Source organism: Bos javanicus, chromosome 12, assembly GCF_032452875.1.
Source record: "Bos javanicus breed banteng chromosome 12, ARS-OSU_banteng_1.0, whole genome shotgun sequence".
NCBI classification, from domain to species: Eukaryota; Metazoa; Chordata; class Mammalia; order Artiodactyla; family Bovidae; genus Bos; species Bos javanicus.
This window is the reverse complement of record NC_083879.1, coordinates 51,834,244-51,859,657: the sequence shown is the minus strand read 5'-3', so window position 1 is coordinate 51,859,657 and position 25,414 is coordinate 51,834,244. Positions and strand designations below refer to the sequence as shown.

General features: G+C 39.8%; 2 long non-coding RNA genes across 5 annotated transcripts in view; one reads left to right on the top strand and one right to left on the bottom strand.

The window, feature by feature from the left end:
- The window catches only part of LOC133258481 (uncharacterized), an 80,474-nt gene extending 55,943 nt beyond the window's left edge, over positions 1-24,531 (top strand). For 2 of the 4 annotated variants that reach the window (XR_009740040.1, XR_009740041.1), the window contains exons 8-9: positions 11,998-12,210; positions 17,489-19,477. This is a non-coding gene — a long non-coding RNA (uncharacterized LOC133258481). Of the gene's footprint in view, positions 1-11,997; positions 12,211-17,488; positions 19,478-24,443 lie in introns of those variants that run through there. The other 2 variants (XR_009740042.1, XR_009740043.1) reach the window with 2 other exon arrangements.
- LOC133258482 (uncharacterized) lies at positions 10,438-18,210 on the bottom strand. Its single transcript, XR_009740044.1, has 3 exons — positions 18,169-18,210; positions 17,180-17,358; positions 10,438-12,514 (listed from the first exon to the last, which is right to left on the bottom strand). It is a non-coding gene; the product is annotated as an uncharacterized LOC133258482 (long non-coding RNA).
- Positions 24,532-25,414: the final 883 nt, after the last annotated feature.

The following is a 25,414-nucleotide window of genomic DNA, read 5'->3' as shown; positions in this document are numbered from 1 at the left end:
GGGAGGCCTGGTGTGCTATGATTCATGGGGTCGCAAAGAGTCGGACATGACTGAGCGACTGATCTGATCTGATGTATCTCAAGAACTTGGGGGAAGGAGAGAGCCTCAAATAATGTCAGGAGGGTGACAGGCACAGAGGTCAAATGAACGCTGGCTTCACTCCCTGACATTCTACCCACCATATGCACTAGAGCATGCTCCACAGGCCTGCGAGTCTGAGTAGGTGTGTGAAGTTTCTGAAAATGAGGTTGAATCCTGTTCATTTTCCCCTCAGGGGCTGTTTCCTTTTTACCTTTTTACAGGTTTCCATTTAGTTGACATGCTTGCTTGTCTTTAGGTTTGGGCAGAAGTTTCACCTGACAGCAACCTCCATAAATGTAAATTTAGGCAGATAGTTTGGAGGTGCTGGGGTACGTGTGTGTCACCTGCTTTTAAAGCCTCATAAACCCAGAGCTGGAAAAGGAGCTGCCCGTATATACATGGCAGATTTACCTTTGGCACCACCGGAAATTTTGGTCTTGGCTTCAACCCAGCTGCATGCAATTACTACCTTACTCTAGATAAACACTTCTATTTTAAAAATTAGTTAGTATGATTTTGTTTGTCCTTCAGATATTTTTATGATATGCAAATGAGGGGTACTGCAGGTTATTCTCATTATATTTAGGCTTGGAGTTTTAGTCCGAAAGTGAAAGTTGCTCAGTCCTGTCCGACTCTTTGTGACCCCATGGACTATAGAGTCCATGGAATTTTCCAGGCCAGAATACTAAAGTGGATAGCCTTTCCCTTCTCCAGGGGATCTTCCCAACCCAGGGATCAAACTCAGGACCCCTGCATTGCCCGAGGATTCTTTACCAGCTGAGCCACAAAGAAAGCCTTGGATTTTTAGTCTAGCTTTCTTTATAAGAACAAATGAATTATATTAACATGAATTATATGAAAGCTATCATAAGGGTCATTCAAAGGCAGGAGTGGTGGGGCACCTGTGAAGTTTTCGTGGGGCCAGAAAAGATGCTGCTCAAGTCTATTTGAAAGGATTGTGTTAGGGAGCTGCAAACATTGATGGGTGTGGGATCTTTGCCCATGCGGAAGATAATGTGTGGATGCTGAGTAACTGGTGATGGAAAGGATTATACAGCACGTGGTCTCTGTTGCTTCATGAGAAGAGAAGATGCAATGTGATAAGCTCATTTGATCTACAGACAACACGTCACCCAGTTATTTTGTCATTTTTTTCTGAGCTATATGAGGTATGTGAAATTTTCTGGGGTCAGAATTATAAATATGACTACACACTAGTTCTTCATGTGCCAGTTAGCAAGCTAGTATACTGAGCTACTAGGGATGTCCCAACTTTTACCCTGAAATCACAGGACAACTTGGTCAATGGAAAGAGAGACCTGGAATCACCCTGAAAGGGTGGGTACATTAAAGAATCCTATAGATGGGGAAACAGTAGAAACAGTGTCAGACTTTATATTTTTGGGCTCCAAAATCACTGCAGATGGTGACTGCAGCCATGAAATTAAAAGATGCTTACTCCTTGGAAGGAAAGTTATGACCAACCTAGATAGCATATTCAAAAGCAGAGACATTACTTTGCCAACAAAGGTCCATCTAGTCAAGGCTATGGTTTTTCCTGTGGTCATGTATGGATGTGAGAGTTGGACTGTGAAGAAGGCTGAGCGCCGAAGAATTGATGCTTTTGAACTGTGGTGTTGGAGAAGACTCTTGAGAGTCCCTTGGAGTGCAAGGAGATCTAACCAGTCCATTCTGAAGGAGATCAGCCCTGGGATTTCTTTGGAAGGAATGATGTTAAAGCTGAAACTCCAGTACTTTGGCCATCTCATGCGAAGTGTTGACTCATTGGAAAAGACTCTGATGCTGGGAGGGATTGGGGGCAGGAGGAGAAGGGGACGACAGAGGATGAGATGGCTGGATGGCATCACTGACTCGATGGACATGAGTTTGAGTGAACTCTGGGAGTTTGTGATGGACAAGGAGGCCTGGCGTGCTGCGATTCATGGGGTCGCAAAGAGTTGGACACGACTGAGCGACTGAACTGACTGAACTGATTGTGAGGTGATGGATGTTGACTAAACTTATTGTGGTAATCACTTTGCATTATAAACATACATCAAATCATTATAGTGTATGCTTTAAACTAATACAATTTATATACCAATTATATCTCAGTAAAATGGAGAGAAAAACAGTAATGAGGAGGAAGATAAGAAAGGAATTATTGAATATCTACCCTGTACTGGATGGGGTCAGGTCCTATGGGGGCAAGAATATGACTAAGACAGAAATTACAAGTGACCAAGACTGGCCAGAGAAATGAAGACGTCATAGGTTATAAACAGTGGTATTTTATGTACCATTAAGGAAGAAAACCACTGCCAGTTTTAACTGTATCTTTAAAATTTTTTTAATTGTATTTTTTTTAATGTTGTCAGGTAACCCCAGAGACTTCAGAGATGTTTAAATGTGAAAAAAATATGCCTTTTAGAATTAGGGCAATTAAATACTTCAGAGTTTGGATTCTGGTATCAGATTTCTGGAGCAGTTTATTTAATCTCTCTCTATACAGTCAGCAAAAACAAGAGTGGGAGCTGACTGTGGCTCAGATCATGAACTCCTTATTGCCAAATTCAGACTTAAATTGAAGAAAGTAGGGAAAACCACTAGACCATTCAGGTATGACCTAAATCAAATTCCTTATGATTATACAGTAGAATTGAGAAATAGATTTAAGGGCCTAGATCTGATAGATTGACTGACTGATGAACTATGGACAGAGGTTCGTGACATTGTACAGGAGACAAGGATCAAGACCATCCCCATGGAGAAGAAATGCAAAAAAGCAAAATGGCTGTCTGGGGATGCCTTACAAATAGCTGTGAAAAAGAAAAGAAGTGAAAAGCAAAGGAGAAAAGGAAAGATATAAGCATCTGAATGCAGAGTTCCAAAGAATAGCAGGGAGAGATAAGACAGCCTTCCTCCGATCAATGCAAAGAAATAGAGGAAAACAACAGAATGGGAAAGACTAGAGATCTCTTCAAGAAAATTAGAGATACCAAGGGAACATTTCATGCAAAGATGGGCTCGATAAAGGACAGAAATGGCATGGACCTAACAAAAGCAGAAGATATTAAGAAGAGGTGGCAAGACTACACAGAAGAACTGTACAAAAAGATCTTCATGACCAAGATAATCATGATGCTATGATCACTCACCTAGAGCCAGATATCCTGGAATGTGAGGTCAAGTGGGCCTTAGAAAGCTTCACTACAAACAAAGCTAGTGGAGGTGATGGAATTGCAGTTGAGCTATTTCAAATCCTGAAAGATGATGCTGTGAAAGTGCTGCACTCAATATGCCAGCAAATTTGGAAAACTCGACAGTGGCCACAGGACTGGAAAAGGTCAGTTTTCATTCCAATCCCAAAAAAGGCAATGCCAAAGAATGCTCAAACTACCACACAACTGCACTCATCTCACACGCTAGTAAAGTAATGCTCAAAATTCTCCAAGCCAGGCTTCAGCAATATGTGAACCGTGAACTTCCAGATGTTCAAGCTGGTTTTAGAAAAGGCAGAGGAACCAGAGATCAAATTGTGAACATCTGCTGGATCATCAAAAAAGCAAGAGAGTTCCAGAAAAACATCTATTTCTGCTTTATTGACTATGCCAAAGCCTTTGACTGTGTGGATCACAATAAACTGTGGAAAATTCTGAAAGAGATGGGAATATCAGACCACCTGACCTGCCTCTTGAGAAACCTATATGCAGGTCAGGAAGCAACAGTTAGAACTGGACATGGAACAACAGACTGGTTCCAAATAGGAAAACAAATTCATCAAGGCTGCATATTGTCACCCTGCTGATTTAACTTATATGCAGAATATATCGCAAGAAACGCTGGGCTGGAAGAAGCACAAGTTGGAATCAAGATTGCCAGGAGAAATATCAATCACCTCAGATATGTAGATGACACCACCCTTATGGCAGAAAGTAAAGAGGAACTAAAAAGCCTCTTGATGAAAGTGAAAGAGGAGAGTGAAAAAGTTGGCGTAAAGCTCAACATTCAGAAAACGAAGATCATGGCATCTGGTCCCATCACTTCATGGGAAATAGATGGGGAAACAGTGGAAACAGTGTCAGACTTTATTTTTTTGGGCTCCAAAAGTCACTGCAGATGGTGATTGCAGCCATGAAATTGAAAGACGCTCACTCCTTGGAAGGAAAGTTATGACCAACCTAGATAGCATATTCAAAAGCAGAGACATTACTTTGCCAGCAAAGGTCCATCTCGTCAAAGCTATGGTTTTTCCAGTGGTCATGTATGGATGTGAGAGTTGGACTATAAAGAAATCTGAGTGCCGAAGAATTGGCTTTTTAACTGTGGTGTTGGAGAAGACTCTTGAGAGTCCCTTGGACTGCAAGGAGATCCAACCAGTCCATTCTAAAGGATATCAGTCCTGGCTGTTCTTTGGAAGGACTGATGCTGAGGCTGAAACTCCAATACTTTGGCCACCTCATGCGAAGAGTTGACTCATTGGAAAAGACTCTAATCCTGAGGGGGATTGGGGGTAGGAGGAGAAGGGGACGTAAGAGGATGAGATGGCTGGATGACATTACTGACTCGATGGACATGAGTTTGGGTGAACTCCGGGAGTTGGTGATGGACAGGGGGGCTTGGCATGCTGCAGTTCATGGGATTGCAAAGAGTCGGACAAGACTGAGCAACTGAACTGAACTGAAACCTCAGCACCTTCATCTGAAAAATGAGCATAATAACAATAGTTCTAAACTCACAGTGTTATGAAAAAGACTAAGTGAGATAATTCATGGATAGCTTACAACCCAGTGTCAGACATGTAGTGAATGCTCATTAAATACTGGCTTTTTGTGACTTTATTTTATCTAAATTTTTAATTGAAGTATATTTGATTTACAATATTGTGTTAGCTTTAGGTTTATAGTAATTTGATTCAGTTGTATATTTATATTTTTCATGTTATTTTCTATTATAGGTTAATGTAAGACATTGACTGTATTTCCCTGTGTTAGATAGTAAATCCTTCTTGCTTATCTACTTAATGTGTACTAGTTTGTATCTGCTAATTTCATAGTCCTGATTTAACTGTTCCTTGATCCCTTTCCCCTTTGGTAACCATAGCTTATTTTCTCTGTCTGTGAGTCTGTTTCATATATAGATTCATTTGTATTATTTTTTTGATTCCACATATAAGTGATATCATATAGTATTTGTCTTTTTCTATTAGACTTACTTCACTTAGTATAATTTTTTCTAGGTCTATATATATTGCTGCAAGTAGCAATATTTCATTCTTTTTATGGCTGAATACTATTCCACTGTGTATATACCACTTCTTAAGCCAATTGTCTGTTGATGGTCGCTTGGATTGTTTTCATGTCTTGGCTACTGTACATAGTGCTGCTATGAACAATGAGGGACATACACCTTTTTGAATTGCAATTTTCATCTTTTCCAGATTTACATTGAGGACTGGGATTGCTGGATCATTAAGTTCTTGCCCTAATAGCTTAGAGTGAAACACAGCTAACATAAGAGAGCCAATAAAATGAGGAGATGAATGGGAAAATTCCTCAGCCTATGTATTCCAAGTGGGAAGCTGATATTTGGGTGTGGGCTGCTTTTCCAACTACAGACAAAGCAGCATAATTTGTTTAAAAGAGGTCAGTTGGAAGAATTTTCCAAAAAAATATTTCTAGGCAGTTAACATATGTGGTGAATATCATGCGTATTTAAATGGTCTGAAGAAAGTCTCCCTTAGTAGCAGACAGAAATATTAACTATATGGACAGTTCCATTACATTATGCCTCAGTTCCTCTCATCTGCCTAGAGTAGCCCTATCTGGGAAGACTGACTCCTGCACAGCATTTCAGTCACCAGAAAGGCTTGAACATGGCTGAGGGCATTAGAGGTTCCTCCTGATGGGAGGCTTACAGAACAGGTTCTTCTGGAGTGTTCTCACATTTTCACCAGTGACTGGACTGATAAATTCCCCAGTAAAATTGTCCCTTGGATGCAAATATCCCAAGCAAAGAGAGTAACTTCCGTTTGTTTTCCAAGGAAATGTTGCTTATTGCAAAAGAATGGAATCATCTTCCCAGAAAAAGCTGATTATAATAGTGTTTAGAGCTCTTTGAGAAAAATCCTTTCCTGATGCATTTTATTTGCTATGTTTTATTTAGAACAGAGAGTCTCTCTTTCAAGTATGTTTATTTCTTTTGGTTAAGTGGTGCCTATGACATTTATGGCCTAGAAGAGTGTAACATATCAATTATGCTGTCAAAAAACTAACCAATCTAAAGTTTGCCAAGTTATCTCTTGAGAATTTTTGGTTTTTTAAAGTACCTCATGTATTATATTATGTAGTCTAAGGTTGAGACAAAAAAAGTTGAAAATTCTAGATTTTTAAATATATATCTCAAAATAGTATTTTATTGTATTTAGGGAAATTTTTTAAACAGATTAGTCTTACTTAGTAATGTCCTTTTTCTAAGTTTTACATTACTTAAGCACTGAACTTGGGATATTGTTACTTAATAATATTCATACAAGTATTTTCCCTTGTATCAATAGAAGTTGAATAGTTCTTAGATTCCACCAGCTTGTTTAAGTCCCCAGGCTGAGATGACTCCCACAGCAGTAGTCCTCTCACTGCATCCATCAGTGACCACTTCTTCTGAGAGGCAGGCCCTGATTCGTTGTGGCTACTGTGTTATTCAGGGAAACCTCCAGAAGTACAGGAGAGGGCAGAGGCTGCCTGGCTTGGCCTTTCTAGTCCTGTGGGTTGGCTGCTGCCTCTCTGCTTGGCATGTGCAGCTTGCTCTTGACCTCTAGTGGCCTGGAGTGTTTATCCTGAGTTGCTGTGGTCTGGAATTCTGCCTCCTGACCTAAGCTGTTCATTTCACCCTTTGGTCAATGGGAAAATGGCCTTCCTTCTAGAGTCCAGGTCTCTCCTTCTTGAGCATGTGGGTTGGAAGTAATGACTGCCTCATAACAGACTTTAAGAGCTAACATGAGTTTCAGTTATGTTACGAGCTCTCCAGTGGCAAAATGGCAATTCATACAGCAGAGTGGCTTAGGGTCTTACTGTGACAGGTTTGCACATTTAAAGAAAGTTGTTTTTTTTAACATATTTCTCTCTTTTCTAAGGTGTGTAGGCAGTCCTGCCCTCAACATTTTTGAGGCCCAGAGTAAGAGTAAAAAAATGGAGATGCACATGTAAAAGTCTAAATACTTGAGTATAAATCAAGCAAACCACTGCAAGGAGATCCAACCAGTCCATTCTAAAGGAGATCAGTCCTGGGTGTTCTTTGGAAGGACTGATGCTGAGGCTGAAACCCCAATACTTTGGCCACCTCATGCGAAGAGTTGACTCATTGGAAAAGACTCTGATGCTAGGAGGGATTGGGGACAGGAGGAGAAGGGGAAAACAGAGGATGAGATGGCTGGATGGCATCACTGACTCAATGGACATGAGTTTGGGTGAACTCCGGGAGTTGATGATGGACAGGGAGGCCTGGCGTGCTTCAATCATGGGGTCACAAAGAGTCGGACACGACTGAGCAACTGAACTGAACTGAATGTGTTATATAAAATACATCTTATTCTCCTAATGACAAATGTCCCTTTATTTCAATGAAATTTCCATTTTAAAAATTTCAGCCTTTTTACATTTTTTGAACTCATTTCTCATTTTCTATCATAATTTTGTCTTGTTTTCAACCTTGATGATCTAAAGTATAGTGTACTAAATTTGAAGACACTTTTTAAAAACATAAATTAAAATAGATGTAAAGATGGAAAAATAAAATATTTTTGTATTTTCCAAAAGATTCTTTTATTTTTTTCCTGAAATATTAAAAAAACTCTATTGAAAATTAAGATGTAAAATTCAAGTGGGAATTAGTAAATATCATAAATTTTAATCAATTTTGAAAATAAAGCTGGATATTTAATTTTCTGGATATAAATAATTTAAATATATCTATAAAAATAAAACTATTACTACTTCTGGTGTTCAAAGTCCATCTAGTTGCCACTGTAAAGATATTTTGCTTCATGCATGTTTTGTTTAGATCTTTATGCATTGTTTTAAAATGTGAACTTATATATGTATAACTTAAGAGTCATGTGAACTATTTAATATTGAAGAATGTTACTCATTTTGCACATGCAACTTCTATAACCAGTGTGCTGATTTGTGAGTGCCTCTGGACCCCCAATTTGAAACATAAAAAGAAGGAAGACTGAATGCTCAGTAGTAATGGGAAATGATACCTCATTATGCATGAAGTTATTATATTCATAATATTGGGGGGTGAGTGTGACACATTCTTTATTATGGTTTTCTTTTCTTAAGCACTTTTAGCTGCTAACACCCTCCCTGTACTCTGAAGCATTGTCAGTCTCTGAAGTTGGCAGGGTCATAGCCCTCAAACCTTCATGGCATTTGGATACAGTTGTCATCCTTTCAAAGACAGGATGAGAGATGTGAAATTTCCCTGAGGCTTGAACAACATGAATAATGAGAGCAGATATGTAGGCTTTATGGACTGTGTTTAAATTCTGAGTCTTGGTTTAAAAGAGACAAAGATGCCCAGATGTTCTTTAGTGAATTCCTTTTGCTTGAAACCCAATCAAGAGACTGAGTTTTCTTTTTTTAGTTTTGTTTTGTAGGATAGCTGCTTAACAATGTTGTGTAGTTTCAAGTGGACAGCAAAGAGACTCAGTCATACATATGCGTGTGTGCGTGCCAAGTCTCTTCATTTGTGTCTGACTCTCTGTGAACCTACAGACTGTAGCCTGCCAGGCTCCTCTGTTCATGGGATTCTCCAGGCAAGATTATTGGAGTGGGTTGCCACGCTCTCCTTCAGGGGATCTTCCCGACCCAGGGATCAAACCCAGTTCTCTTACCTGTCCTGCATTAGCAGGCAGGTTCTTTACCGCTAGCACCACCTGAGAAGGCCCAGCCACACATATCAGATCAGATCAGTCACTCAGTCGTGTCCGACTCTTTGCAACCCCATGAATCGCAGCACGCCAGGCCTCCCTGTCCATCACCAACTCCCGGAGTTCACTCAGACTCACGTCCATCCAGTCAGTGATGCCATCCAGCCATCTCATCCTCTGTCATCCCCTTCTCCTCCTGCCCCCAATGCCTCCCAGCATCAGAGTCTTTTCCAATGAGTCAACTCTTCGCATGAGGTGGCCAAAGTACTGGAGTTTCAGCTTTAGCATCATTCCTTCCAAAGAAATCCCAGGGCTGATCTCCTTCAGAATGGACTGGTTGGATCTCCTTGCAGTCCAAGGGACTCTCAAGAGTCTTTTCCAACACCACAGTTCAAAAGCATCAATTCGTCAGCACTCAGCCTTCTTCACAGTCCAACTCTCACATCCATACATGACCACAGGAAAAACCGTAGCCTTGACTAGATAAACCTTTGTTGGCAAAGTAATGCCTCTGCTTTTGAATATGCTATCTAGGTTGGTCATAACTTTCCTCCCAAGGAGTAAACGTCTTTTAATTTCATGGCTGCAGTCACCATCTGCAGTGATTTTTGTGTTCAATTCTCCACCAAAATCCCCTCCCAGGGGATCCAGGCTACCATATAACATTGAGCAGAAGGCCCTGTGCCATTCAGTAGGTCCTTATCTGTTACCCATTTTAAATACAGCAGTGTGTACATGTTTATCCCCAACTCCTGAAAAGTGTGAGTGTCAGTGTATCAACTTGCTCTGGGCCAGTCAGCACTTTAGCTTTGGATACTTAAGTATTGTTTGGCTTCTCATTTGCTCCCACATTCTCTCCTTGTTTACAATGTTTCCTTTGGCTGTCCTTTCCTGCCATCTAGTTTCCTCTGGACATTTCCAGAAGTCATATTTTTAATGTACCTGAATATCATCGTTGTCATAGTTTGAGCCCTTTCCATGTTTTGCATGTCTCTGAGGATTGTGACAGTGAAAGATACATTTTTTAGGGTCTTAGGGAAGATCATAAGTACTCTCAGAAGTGTTGCCTAAATCCACATGCTGGTCCAACCCAACTGGTGGTCTAGCTTACAAAACAGCATCCTGTTACATTTAAATTATTATCCTTCTGAATAATCTCTTCTCAACACTGGTGGTCTAAAAAATAACAAAATGTTCCAGATAGTGTGCTTTGAAGATAAACATGATATTGCTGACAGAACTTATTCCTAAATTCTTTGGTTCTTCTGTTGATCTTACTTCCTCATAAGAGGTAGTTACCACCCAAGTGTAAAAATAGATGCCATTTTTGGCTTTTCTGAGAAGGTCTTCTTTCATTTTGACTATATTCATATGGAGCAGATCCCACATAGATAATTTATGGTTAAAATAGAGCATTTAGGAGCTCAGTTTATCTTTTTTATTGAGATGTAATTCATATATTAGTTTTATAAAGATTCAATATTTGTATGCATTGCCACATGTATAATGATCTCCACAATAAGTCTGGTTAGCATGTCACCTTACATTGCTGTTGTTTAGTTGCTAAGTTGTGTCCAACTCTTTGCAATTCTATAGACTGCAGCACACCAGGCTCCTCCATCCTCTACTATTCCCCGAGTTTGCTTAGATTCAAGTCCATTGAGTTGGTGATGCTATCTAACCGTCTCATTCTCTGTCGCATCCTCATCTCACATAATTACATTTTTTTTCTTTTTATGAGAGCTTTTAAGATCTATTTTCTTAGCAACTTTAAAATATACAATTATTAACTACAATTACCATACGCACATTATATATACCCATGACTTAATTGTTTTGTAACTTTAAGTTTGTACCTTTTGACTTTCTTCACCCACTTCTCCCACCCTAGATTGCTTCTGGCAGGCACCAGTGTGCTCTCTGTTTCTATGAGTTCAGGTTTGTTAGATTCCACATATTAGTGAGTTGATACAGTATTTGTCTTTCTCTGTTTGGCATATTTCACTTAGCATAATACTGTTAGTATCAATCCATGTTGTTGCAGATGGCAAGATTTCACTCCTTTTTATGGCCGAATAATATTCCACCATATGGATATGCCATATTTTCCTTATTCATTTATCCCTCAGTTGATACCTGGATTATTTCCATGTCTTGCTATTGTAAATAATGTTGCAATAAACATAGGGGTGTTTATATCTTTTCAGGTTACTATTTTCTCTTTCTTTGGATGAATACTCAGGAGTGAAATTGCTAAGTTGTATGGTAGTTCTATTTTTAATTTTTTGAGTAAACTCCATACTAAGGAAACCATTTTCCTTAGTAACTGTACCAATTTACATTCCCACTAACAGGCTTTCCTTTTCTCTACATCCTTGGCAACACTTGTTTTTTGTGGTATTTTTGATAATAGCCATTTTGACAGGTGTGAGGTGGTATCTCACTGTGGTTTCAATTTGCATTTTAGCAGTTCAGAGTGTTTATAGATGAGGCTAAACATTAACTATCCGGGTATTGCTCATCAGTTCTGTATCTCTCAGTAGTCTTAAAGTTTTTAATCCTAGTACTTCCTCAATTACCTTCTTGCTTCAGAATGATCAGTCATTTTGACACCCAGTATCATCTTTCAGTTCTCTTCTGTAGCCCTTCTTCCCTTTCACTTTTTCCACATTCCATATTAAAATTTGCATGGTGGTTAAGGCCATGAATCCATAGACTGCAGCACACCAGGCTCCTCTTGGAGCTAGGCCTTGAATCCTAGCTCTATCACTCACTAGAATGGGACTTTTGCAAACAACCCACCCTGTCAGTTTCCCTGTTTATAGAATGGGGATTATAATGCCAATCTCATAGGATGGTGGGAAAGATGAAATAAGATAATGCAGGTAAAGCACTTGGCAGACATCTGACATGGGAAAGATACCACCAAATGGTACTTACTGCTGTTTGTCTTTCCTTTTATTTGTCTTTGGATTGTTTCATAGCTTTACCTGAACATCAGTTCAATTGAAGGAGGGAAATTGAAGGGGAATTTTAAAATTAAACAGCAGAACCAAGAGTTTCACAGTAATCTACTGGATATTAATTGAACACAGAAACATAGGCTGCCTCCTCTGAGATATACTGCTTTGAGAAAGAAGGAGATTCTTTCATGGATGTTACCAAAGCCAAACAAAATAATTATTCTTTCTCTCCAGGTATGGGTTTCTGATATCATTTCCATTTCCAGGGGAATTGAACTTAAGTAATTAATAGAATGTTATCTGTATAACACTATATAAATACCAACAAACAAGTCCCACCAAACCCCCAAAACAGAAGATTCAAGCCCAGTCCTAAGGCACTCATGCTGTTATTCCCTCCACCCCCAACTATCACCAGGTTGGCAGTAGGGTGGGCTGGTGGTAGGAGGAACATGTGCTGCTAACACGTGGTTTCTTCAGGGAAGAGGTCATACTTTGGTTGTGAAGAAGCACTATTTCAGGTCCTGTATTTAGTTTACTACAAAAAAATAAAAATATGGTGCATTAAAGGAAATAGAACTTAAATGGGGATAAAAACCCATTTAATCAAAGCATTTAATTCTCTAATGAGCATAAAAATGTCCCCTTCCTGGAAATAACTGAAATGAAATAATTGAAACTTTTTGAACATGTCAATTGGCTTTCTCTGCTTGCTTCCTCACAGGCTTACTCAGTGTTCCTGAAAATTCTCAAAGCAACCCTCCTGTATATCTTTAATCTTGCTATTCCTGGACTGGAGTCCCCTCTCTCTACCTCTCCACGAATCCTAAATAGTTCAAGGTCTTGCTGGCATTTCTGTTCCTCCTGAGACCTCTCTTCCTCCTGCTTTACCTTTTCATTGCTCTCTAAATTGTTTCAGTTAAACTTTAAACCATGTAGGAGAGCAAGGACCATGTCTTGTATTTTAAAAGTGCCACATCCCATGTGGTAGCTGGGTGTAGTTCTGGACACACTAGATATAAACTGAATACATTTTGTCTGATGGTTTGAAGACCTGCCTTTTACTTGACCAGAAATTCAGACAAATTTGGCAAGACGTTTATCCCTTTCAAAATATGATTAATAAGACTTTATGAAAAACTCTGGTCTCGTATGTTTTAAAATTTCCCTGCTCATAGAATTCTCTGAGGCTCATACAAAGCAGCTGTGGATAGTGATCACGAGGTGTACTTTCACAAGCAACAGGAAAAGCAAACAGATGCAGTTGAAACCCATCCGGAAGAGTAAAAGGTGGTGGAAATATCACACTAGGAAATAAATTCATAAACACTGTAGACTTCGCTGTTACCCCTGAAGAATCATCCCAAATATACTAGATAACAACCTCAAATTCCTATGACGCTAAACAAGCAGAGCTTCTGGAAAATAATCCCTTTTGTCTTGCCTGTTTTTCTTGATTAAATAAGAAAAACAACATGGAAATGACTGGCAAGGTAGTGGCCAAAGGAAAAAGGAAAACCCCAAACTCAGAAGGCCACGAGTGTGAGATGACCTTTTCGTTTACTCTCTGCTTTTTATCTGCTGCTGTTTGGGATTCAGGAAAGACAGCTCTTCATGTTGTCTCAGCTGCATCTGCTGTAGCTTTTCTTTCCATTTCTAAAAGTCTCTCAGCAGATTCTATCATCTAAACAAAACAAAACAGCACAAACCCATAGATAACTTCCTCCTGGTTTTAAACCTGCCACATTTTGATGTCAGGAAAGAACAATTCTTTCTTTTTACTCCTCTCTCTTCAATAGTAGCTTTGGATGTGTGCTTGTCTCTTAAAGTTTTCTTATTTCAGGGTATATACGTGATGTTCTTTTTTCAAATCCATGTTAGATAATACAGATAAGGATGGTTTCTACAAATTACTGCATAAATCATTATAGTAGCTACATGAGAGGTTGTTAGATGGATTATTGAAGATGAAACACTATTCTCATCCTCTATCCTCTTGGCAGAAATGGTATTTGTAGAGGCAAATAGGCTTGGCTTATTCTGTTACAGATTTAATCCTTCTTTTCCTTCTTTCTCCTCTTGCCTTCCATTTCTCCTTCCCTGCTACACTATTCTCAGCCTGCTATGCAGTGATTCTAAAGTATAATGACCTCCCAGTGTCTTCTTAATATTTGCCCACTTCATATAGGAAGCAGGACAGTGGGCCTTGGTTTGCTGCTTTCTTTAATATTGACGTATTTAGCAGCATTTTAGCTTATGGACACAAACTCAGAATTTTTTAAAAATTTGGCTTCTATATTTAGCTCGACTCTTCAGTGTCACATAGATTTTCCACATATTCTAACATGCATTTCCCTCCAGTCCTCATTGAATTAAATCTCACTGCTCTTTAGTTCTCGTTGATGGTTCTTTCCAGGAATGGTATCATATTAAATTTTTAAAAATACGTGGGAAATAATTTGACTTTTAGAAGCTATCTTTTGATTTTGAAAGAAAAATGGATGTGATTTTTTAAAAACCCCTTCCCCAACTATTTGAGAAAAATCAGAAAGTAGCAGCTAAGTGGTGGTTACTATGTGCTCCAGTATGTAATGAGGAAAGTAAATAATCACTCCTAAAGGCCCAGGCATTTGCCTCCCATTATAGAGACAAGTGATAAATAATACATTATCTGTAGTACTGTGTCAATAACATTATCAATAATATTAACTAGAATTGTAAACACCCTTGGTGATGATGGTAAACACCCTTGGTGAAACTAGCTTTGATACCCAAATGTAATAAGAACAGGGCAACTAAGGGACTGAAGTATCCATAAACAGGGAATGAGAGAAGGGCCTTGGACTGTTTATTTTGCAGAAGAAGAGATTAAAATGAGATGTGAAAGAGGGAGCAAACTCTGTCCACATTGTTCCTTCAGGCTTGTTGGGTTTGTTGCCTTCTAGAAATAGTCCAGCAAAGGTTGAGCAACTAGACTTCTGGAAAATGACAAACAGAGTTCTTTTTCTGGGTGAGAGCATGGGGGATGGTGTCTGTGGTCTGTGCATGAGATATGGGGAGAGCTCCAAGTTGCTAGTTGACGTAAAGGCAGGATGTTACTGAGATCGCTGATGGTAGTCTGCACTGAGCGTTTCCGATGGCTTAAGGCTGTGAACCCATTTCTTGTTGTGGGTTCCCCTGTCTCCTGTGTACTGTGAGTTGTGAGGTTGAGGTCCCGGGTGGCCAACAGGGAAGTCTGCAAATCTGCACTGGAACACCGGGTAGCAGGGAGAAGCACCCAGCAAGTTGGGGCTGAATATTTGGTTTGGTCAACTCATAAGGGAATTTGTTTATTGACACCAGACTTGCCCTGTTTTTCCACTGGGATCACAAGAGCTTTCCTCTTGTTAACTTGAGAGAAGTTGAGAAGGTGAAGGTCAAAGCATTTGTGCATGGTAAGTTGCTTTAGTCATGTCCAACTCTTTGTGACCCTATGGACTAGCCCACCAGGTCCTCTGTAGGATTCTCCAGGCAAGAATACCAGAGTGGGTTTCCATTTCTTTCTCCACGGGATCTTCCCTACCCAGGGATTGAACCCACATCTCTTATGTTTCCTGCATTGGCAGGCAGGTTCTTTACCACTAGCGCCACCTGGGAATCCTTTGTGGAGGTTGTCAAAGAACACTTATAAAAGCTATAGTTAGTTCGTGTTAGTTGTTCAGCTGTGTCTGACTCTTTCCGACCCCATGGACCCCACCAGGCTCCTCTGTCCATGGAATTCTCCAGGCAAGAATACTGGAGTGTGTGGCCATTTCGTTCTCCAGGGGATCTTCTGACCCAGGGATCAAACCCATCTCTCCCTCACTGCAGGCAGATTCTTTACCCCTGAGCCACCAGGGAAGCCCCTAAAAGCTATAGACCTTCTCAGTAAGCCCTGAGCATGGTGTGAACATCAGTTGGGACCTGTGTGTTGTCTGAGGACCTGACTGTCTTGGAGGCTTTCATTGTTCTGTCACAAGGCATCATAGACATCCTTTCCTGTGATGGTTTTGTTGTAGCTAATAGGAAGAAAAGAAACGGCAAGTGTAAGCTTGGGAGAGTGAGAGAAGTGGTATGAGAAATACATAGATGTACTGAGAGGAAAGGAGTGGAATCAATGTAGGATGAGAATTTGAAACACAGAAATGGGAGAGGAAGAAAAAGAGATGTTCTTTGGATGCTTACAGATCAAAGAACTAGAACTTGAAAAGGAACTTGACTTATAGAGACAAAGCATATTGAATAAGTAAGAGAAGAAGCAATGGAAATAACTTTATCTCTTCTTTCCTATGAAATAGAACTCTCCTTTGTTGAAAGATGTATTATCTGGTCTACTGCCAACCTCCAAGCTCTAGAAGTAGGCACTTGTGATATTCCTTGTTTCAATCTAGGAACCTGGTGGATAAACCATAGTGATAACATACTTAAAGTAAGCTTGATTTTTTAAAAAAATCAGTTAAAGATAGATTTGCATCCAGAATTTTACATTGGTAGAAACCAGAAGGCTTAAGGAATCCAAGAAAAAGAGATTTTGTTTTCATTTAACATCATTTGATTGGAAACACAAGAACCCAGAGGTGGTTTTTAAAAACTCCTAATGACAATAGTAAAATAAGTGTGACTAATGTCCTGGAGTGAAGCCAGAGACCAGTATATGTCCCAGTTTCCTGGGATGAAGGAAGGATGCTCGTATTTGTGGAAAGGGAAAGGGAAGTCATACTTATGGAGTGCCACACACTAGGCTAAACACCTTACATGTTCGATCTCATTTATTCATCACAACCCTGCAATTCAGCATTATTATTGCTGTTTTGCAAAGGAGGAAACTGTGGTTCTGTCACTTAGGAAAACATATATAAGGGCCATAAGTAATTTTTTAAACTATGTCTTTCATTTATTGGGTATCTGGGGTTTGGAGTCAAGTGTAAGGTTTCTATAACTTGACTTGCAAGGCTGTGAGATTTCTTTTGAGAAATTGTCAGCTCCTCCCTTCTGTGAGTATATTGACATCCTACACTCCCTACTGCCACTACTCGGTTGCTACTCATCTCAACTAAGATGGCAAGAAGAGCTGGAAACCTCCAGGTCATGATGTCTTGCCATTCTGAAACTTCACCTGCAGCTTCTGATGGTAACACCTGTTGAAACCTGGTTAAGCCTATAGTTGGACAAGGGGACAACTTACCCATCCTTCTCTTGACTGAGGTTAAGCAGCTCTCACGCTTGTGATGGAGAGTCCCTGCGGAAGCATCTTGGAATTGATGTCTCCCTCCTGGAAAGTCCCATGTCAGGATGTCTTAATGTACTGAATTGTGTCTTCTCCTTCTACCAATTCAAGTGTTGAAGCTTCAACTCCCAACATGACTGTATTTGGAGACAGAGCCTCTGAGAAGGTCATAAGGATTAAATGAATCATAAGGGTAGGGATTAATCTAATAGGTCTGGTATCCTTGTAAGAAGAGGAGGTGATATGAGATCTCTCTCTCTCTGCCAGTACACAGAGGAGAGGCCATGTGAGGACATGGCAAGAAGATGGCCATCTACAAACCAGGAGGAGACGCATCACTAGAACCAACCTTCGCAACACCATGATCTTGGACTTCTAGCTTCCAGTACTGTGAGAAAATACATATCTGTTGTTTAAGTCACTCAGTCCATGCTATTTTGTTATGGCAACCTGAGATGATTAACATAGATGATTTCTGCCAAAAAACTGTACCTGTGATAAGGGATTGAACACCAGTAGTTTCTTCGGCATGAGGTGCCAGAAAGCACTGTGAGATGGTGGGGCTGTGAGACAAAGAAGGAAGGAAAACCAGTGAAAAGTGTGGTCATGAGTGAACTGGACTATGTGGAATTGGATCTCAGTGCTTCTGGGGAGCTTCTGAAGGATTGTGGAACACATCTCCGAATCCTCTTATTGCAGAGTATTTATCCATCTACTCCTCTCCCCCAGTCATTGAGTGTCCCCGCCCACCCCAGAGCAATTTCCAGCCTGCCAAGATCCACAGCCAGCGCAGGCAGAGATGTAGAAAGCCATTTAAGCATGAAGAGTCAAACAGTTATCTCTTGAATAGGCCAAGAGTGACCTTCAAAACGAATGTTAAATTTCCATCTTAAAAAGAAATCACTATACAATGTGTGCAGTAGATACTTCACTCCATCTCTACATACCTTATCCTGGATCCTTTCCAGTCATGAGCTTATCCCATTCCTCTCCTGAACTGCTCAGGTGTGGAGTAATATTTCTGAATGGAGGAAAAGTCACAAATGTCCTCATGTCAGAATCTTACCATCAAAAATTCCCACTGTGAGTTAAAGAGTTTTGTTTCTGGTAGGATGGTATAGACAAACAGTTGATAAGTGCTAGCCTGAGAAGCTTAATTCAACTGAAATTCTCCTGACGAAGTCCCTGCCACTGCCTAGCACTGATTTGACAAATTTCTCACCTTTGGAATTTGCGCTTTATATTAAGGCATTATGCCCAGCAACAGGCTAACCAAGGGCATATTTCAAGGGGAGGGGTGAACAACACAAGGGTGCATTGTTTCCCATCGGCCCCTATTATCAGAGCAAAATGAAGAAGTGCAATTGGTTGTATTTGTTGGGAGAGAGAGATAAGCAGACAAGCAATCCTGGGCTCCTTGATAGAGAGAGGGTAACAGCAGAACTCTGGTTACTACACCCTCTTCCTGCCCATCACTATTGCTGTTCTGCCTTGGACTCCATCCCAAGTGAAGTGTTATTCCCACTAATTGTTTAATGTGGCTTAGTCATGTTTTCCTCAAAGAAGGCACTTGGCTTGAGTGTATGTGGTGAAAATTTTCTTGCTTTCCACACCTCCCTCCCTTCTTTTCTCACTCGCCTCCTGTTTCTTTCTCTTTGTGTGCTTAGTCGCTCAGTCATGTCCAACTCTTTGTAACCCCATGGATGGTAGCCTGCCAGGCTCTTCTATCCATGGGGATTCTCCAGGCAAGAATACTGGAGTGAATTGTCATGACCTCCTCCAGGGGATCTTCCCCACCCAGGGATTGAAGCCAGGTCTCCTGCATTGCCAATGGATTCTGTACCCACAGAGCCACAAGTCACATAAAAAATATTGACATTATCTTTAAAAAAAAAATCATACTTGCTCACCATAAAATATCACACAATGCTGAAAAGTATAAAACTGCAATGATTATAAATATCTTCAATTACCTACCAGAAATAACTTATGGTTATTTCAGACACCTTTCTGTATATATTAGAAAGATAGATACATAGAGATATAAATACTTATAAAAAATGGAGTTATTCTCCATATGCTACTTGAAAGTGATATGCATTAAATTTTATCTTGTTAATAATTTAGCCAAAAAAAGGAAGAAACAGAATTAAATGAAGTATTGCTGAAGTTCAGATAAATTTTCACTGTAAGGCAAATTGGTTCTCAAGGTATCTTGCTAAGAGGATACAGAGAATGTAGTCTTTTTTTTAAAAACTACAGAATTAAATTTTGGATAGTATCTATTGCTCTGAATATTAGAAAATTAGCACACTTCCCCCCTCCAGCTTTCACCTGGATGCCAGTTTTGAAAATTATTCATATTATAATTTTTCTGTTTTCAAGATTTTTGAGATTTACGTTTATGCATAGTTCTATGATGCTGGGAGGGATTGAGGGCAAGAGGAGAAGGGGACGACAGAGGATGAGATGGCTGGATAGCATCACTGACTCGATGGACGTGAGTCTGAGTGAACTCCGGGAGTTGGTGAGGGACAGGGAGGCCTGGCGTGCTGCGATTCATGGGGTCACAAAGAGTTGGACACGACTGAGCGACTGATCTGATCTGATCTGATCTGATGTACACACTGATTCGATGTTTACCACCTGTCTGTTCTTTCCAAAGTAATTTATTTTTGTTCATTTTTATGTTGACTGGATCTTACCTTTCAATATTTAAAAAATCTTTAAATTAAATTAAAATTTTTTTGGGGGGAGCAACTTGCAGGGTCTTAGTTCCCTGACCAGGCATCAAACCTGGGCCCAAAGCAGTGAATGTGGCAAGTCCTAACCATTGGACTGCCAAGGAATTCCCAGTTTTTCATTTTTCTTTCCTTTCAGGTCTTATGGGTTATAGAGTTTCCAAGTTCTTACCCAAACTGACTCTCAAGACTATAAATATTATCTGAAATTGAGAAATTTTGTGGAAAAATTTGGAATCTATCTGATTAGTTACTTGCTTTTTATGCCTAGATTTAAACAATGTTTGTTAATTTTTAATGGCAGCCAGGTACTTTTCCAGGATGTATACTGCCATTGATCATACTGATAATGTTTTTACAACTGCATGTTTTACTCTAATAATTTGTACCTGGAAGGATCTAGTTCAAGGAAATTTATTTATTTTTCTAGGATATCTTTGTACATTTTCTTCTATTCCATTTTTCTGTTCTGTCTTCACAACAATTATGTGTATGTTCATTTTTAAATCTAGCTTCCCTATGTATCACTTTTTCTAGACATTTTAAGTATATTATTCCTCTTTTCTATCTCATTTTGTTTAATTTTCTCAAGACTACTTATTATGTCCCTGAGGATATTTTCAGTTGTTCTTATTCCATTTTCTTAATTTCTTCTTGTGTAGCATCTACCACTGAAATGTTGTTTTCCACTTCCATTTATTTTCTGAGCTCTGCTTTCTTGGATATGATATTCTTCTATAATTTAACAAGCTCTTGTTTGTACTGTTATGATGACTTTGTCTTTTCTATGAGGCCAAGGAGAGCTGTTTGTCTCTTATCTTCATTATCTTTCTTTCCCCTACTCACTCCTCATAACTGAATAGAGCCAGTGGTTTCCTGACACACTGATGCATTTGTGTGTCAGAACTGGGGTTAAGGTGAGACAAGCAAAGTGCCTGGGGTGCAAAATTCAAGAGCAACAGACTTTCAGGGTCTCCCTGGGCTCCTTACTTGCCTCACCTTACTCCTGGCCCTAGTTCGTATGTGCGTGTTTGTGTGTATGTAGAGAATGGGTGTTGGGGGTAACACTGAATGGGTAGCAGTGGTGCAGTAAGTCATGGATACCTGCTGACCGCCTTAGGGTTTCTTGTCTTGGAGACTTTCTCCCTTCCCAAAGTTGACACTCCCTTTTTGCCTAGGGACACAATTTTCCTGTGTTTTTTCCCTATATAGAGAATAGTATAGTGAACAGAGTCATTTGGATCACAGGCTCACTGTTCTCTGCCCATCACTCTTTCCTCTCCTCCCTCTACTCTGCTTCACTTCTGCATATTTCCCTTGGGTAAGAGGCTGGATCATCCCATAGAAAAGATAAGGTGACATGCTTTCACTCTGAGCTCCTTCTCCTTTCTCCAGTTTTGTGATATTGCTCTATGACTGTCCGGGACCATTCCCTGCTTCTCTCATCATCTGTTTTCATGTCAAGAACACATGGTTTCAGTTCAAAGATTACTGGCTGCGACCTTCACTTACTGTAGGGGATGCCTTTATCTCACCTAACATCTGAGAAACTGCGCACGTACGCAGCTAACTGACTCAGTCCAGATTGCACAGTGCCTGCAGGTTGGCTCTCGGATGTGTGATTTGTGGTTGTGATACTGCCCATGTTTTGCAGAAGTGGGAGTTTTCCTCTGTATTTTTAGATATTTTTGTGGGTTTCTCTAGGGTGGCAAGCTGAGAAAAAGGGCTAAGAGGCATAGTGTGAAAGGAGATGGGCAGGATCCAGAAAGGGGCACTGCTGTTGTTGAGGCTGTGACTTCCCCAAGGTACCAACACTTTGCTTTTGTACAGGCTCCAAGCTGAAATTAGGGACATTGATTAAGAAGGGAGGAAAATTTGTCTTAGCTTTTCATTTTTGTTACAAGGAAGGGGGGATGTGGAGGGCCTTTTCCAAGGCTAGGACTGAAGATTCCAACCACAAATAGTGCGCAAAAGTTGATTACTTCTGCATTGTCATTTCCAGACATAGATACGCTGTTGTGATTCACCCAGTGGGCCAGTCATGTCATATAGTTTGCCCATCGTGGACATGGGGTCTCCTTGGAGCTAGATTGTTGCTTGTCTGGGTCTTTCCCAGGCTCTTCCTTGGACTGCCTAGGCTCTAAACCTAAATAATTTTTTTTTTTATTTTAGCAAAATAGACTAAATTAATTTAGTTTATACTTTTTAGTCATAAGAAGAAAGCAACATACTACCCCAAAGACAATCATATTTAGGAAAAATGTCTTTTCTGAAACTTGATTATTTTTGTTGTTCCATGATAGAGTTAAAAACAGTCTTTTGAGGTTCTTGGGAATTGACCAATGGGCATTTTCAAGGCTGATTGTAGCATCTCCTTTTCTGAGCCTTGTTAGAAAAGTTTAAATAGGAATAAGTTAGCCTAGTTTGAAATCATTACTGTCCGGAAGAATGTAGGTTTTTAGACAACTTCCTGAGATTATTTCCAGATCTATGATTCAATGGTAAGTACTCCCCAAGTTTTCCAATGTAAAATTACTATTTATAGAAAAACCAAGAAAGAAGGAGTTATGGTAGATAATTTCTTGTAATATTTTTGGTGATCCTAGACCAAGTCCTTTAAAAATTTTTTTTAGCAATTCATTTGACACACTAAGTGCACAAATCTTTTATTTTTCTGTTAAATACATTGGTCTCACTTATAAAACATGATCAGTGGTATTCATAAGCTCTCAGATAATTCTGTCATGTAAATAAATAACCTTTCCTTTAGGTTTGAGACTGTAAAGAATCTGCCTGCCATGCAGGAGACCCAAGTCAGGAAGATCCCCTGAGAAGGGAATGGCTACCCACTCCAATATTCTTGCCTGGAGAGTCAGCCCCATGGACAGAGGAGCCTGGTGGGCCATAGTCCATGGATCTCAAAGAGTCGGACACAACTAAGTGGCTGGCATTTTCACTTTCTTTTTTTCCATTCTTGAATAAATTGCCTTTAAGTGTTCATCTAGATTTACAGTCTTTTGAGTCAGTACATTATTGAGATCATCTGTGGATTTAGTTTATATTCCCCATTTTCTCTTTTTTGAATATATTAATATTTAGTTTCAGTGTGCATCATATCTGTTTAATTTTAGTTTTGAATAGCTGTAGTAATAACATTTTTGAGATTTACTGTTCATTTCTTTTTTAAATATAAAATTTAAACATGCATTTTCTTTCAAAAGGAATCACGTCTTGTGCTTCTGAGTGATTTCCCCCCTGCCCCCATTCCTCCCCACTTCTTTCTATTGTCATCCATTACTTCTGTCTACATCCCTTCTCTGAATCAGCATTTGTTTATTTGGGAGTGTGAAAGTGAAAGCGTCAGTTGCTCAGTTGTGTCTGACTCTTTGTGATCCCATGGACTGTAGCCCATCAGGCTCCTCTGTCCATGAAATTCTCCAGGCAGGAAAACTACAGTGGGTTGCTATTCCCTTCTCCAGGGGATCTTCCCAACCCAGGGATTGAACCCAGGTCTCTTGCATTGCAAGCAGATTCTCTACTGCCTGAGCCACCCTTGAAGTAGTTGTATATAATTAATTGCTTTGCTGCTGATGGGATTGACCACATGGCTCCCAAATTTGATGTTGCAGTGGGCCAACACTTTTGATATAATCCAGACAGTACTATGAAACTGATAATATTAGGTGAAGCAATGGAGAAAAGGATCAGTACATGTAAAAGAATCAATTTTTGCGGGTTCTAATCATCTTGCTTTTATTTTCTTTTATCACTCTGCTTCTTTCTTTTTCCTTTCCCATAGGCTACTTTGATCATGATATTTTTTATGGCTCCTCTTTCCCATAATCTGTTCTCAACTAGGATGATTGCCTAGCACAGAGTAAGAAATTTTCTCCTGTGAGCCTTCTCTCTCATCAAGCTCAACTTTCATTCTTCTCAGGAGATGGATTACAGAAGGAGCAGATTTAAAATTCACTGCCTGCTCATGAATAAACATGGTAAAGAGAGCTGTTGAGGTAAAGTTATATTACAAAGTATTTGTTTAAAAAACTCATCCTTTTGTTCTCATGGAATTTCTCTCTTAAGTTCACTTTAGCAAATAATAACAACCATAAAAAATAAATATACCCAAAGGCCTTAATAAAAAGGGAGAACAAATGCACAGCATTTTATGTCATGAAAATAATAGCTCTGGGAAGTCCACTGGAACGTCCACTGCTTCAGCCTGACCTTGGCTGTTGGATTTCCAATGTTTCCCCTCAAGTTCTAGATGAACTGTGAGTGCATGCCTGCACGCAAACTCACGTGTGCCTGAAACACATCTGCTGACTAGAAGTTGGTGTATTGAGATTTCGTGATTGTTTTTGTTCATCAAAGTGCTTATTTAAGACAAATGAAGTTAATGACAGTCCACTCACCTCTCATTCTGCCCTCCTCCTCAATCTTTATTTCCTGGGTAATAGGAACTTCTTCTTCCCAAACAGTTTTGCTGCAATTGGGAACTATGGCCACTTGATGTGAAGAGCTGACTCATTGGAAAAGACCCTGATGCTGGGAAAGATTGCAGGTAAAAGGAGAAGGGGGCAGCAGAGGATGAGAGGGTTGGATGGCATCCCTGACTCAATGGACATAAGTTGGAGCAAACTCCAGGAGATGGTGAAGGACAGGGAAGCCTGGCGTGCTGTCGTCTATGAGGCTGCAGAGAGCTGGACACAACTTGATGGTTGAACGACAGCAACTATACTAATGTGTGTTTGGAAGCCATTTTATTATTTTTAAAGTGTTTTTTAAAGTGTCTTTCTACCCTTTTTATTCCCACTAGACTTTGAAAGAGTCTTAAAGAGCATTGCCACTATCTGCATTTATAATCACCAGTATTTTTAAGCTTTTTTTTTTTATTAGAACACTGGACTGGGCTCTTTGGTTGTTACCAAAAAATAGTGGAAGTAGCCATTCATTTTCTTAATGTGCCAAATGTTCTAGTCCAAGCTAAATATCATGGCTGGGATAGATTAAGGGAGAAGGACTTCTTTTTTTTCTCACTTGGTATTTCTTATATATTTAAAAACATATTTATTAATTATAATTGGAGGCTAATTACAATATTGTGGTGGTTTTTACCATACATTGACATGAATCAGCCACGGGTGTACATGTGTCCCCCCTGCCCCGAACCCCTCTCCCACCTCCCTCCCCATTTCATTCCTCTGGTTGTCCCAGTGCACTGGCTTTGAGTGCCCTGTTTCATGCACTGAGCTTGGGCTGGTCATCTGTTTCACATATGGTAATATACATGCTTCAGTGCTGTTCTAGAGGAGGACATAGAGTTCTGAGAAGCAGGCAGGGTTCCTTGTCTTTGCACAGACTGGACCAGGAGTCCAAAGACTTGCCTTTTAATTTGTCTCTGACACTAACTAGGTGTCTTCATACCGCTTCACCTTTTGGAATCTTTGTC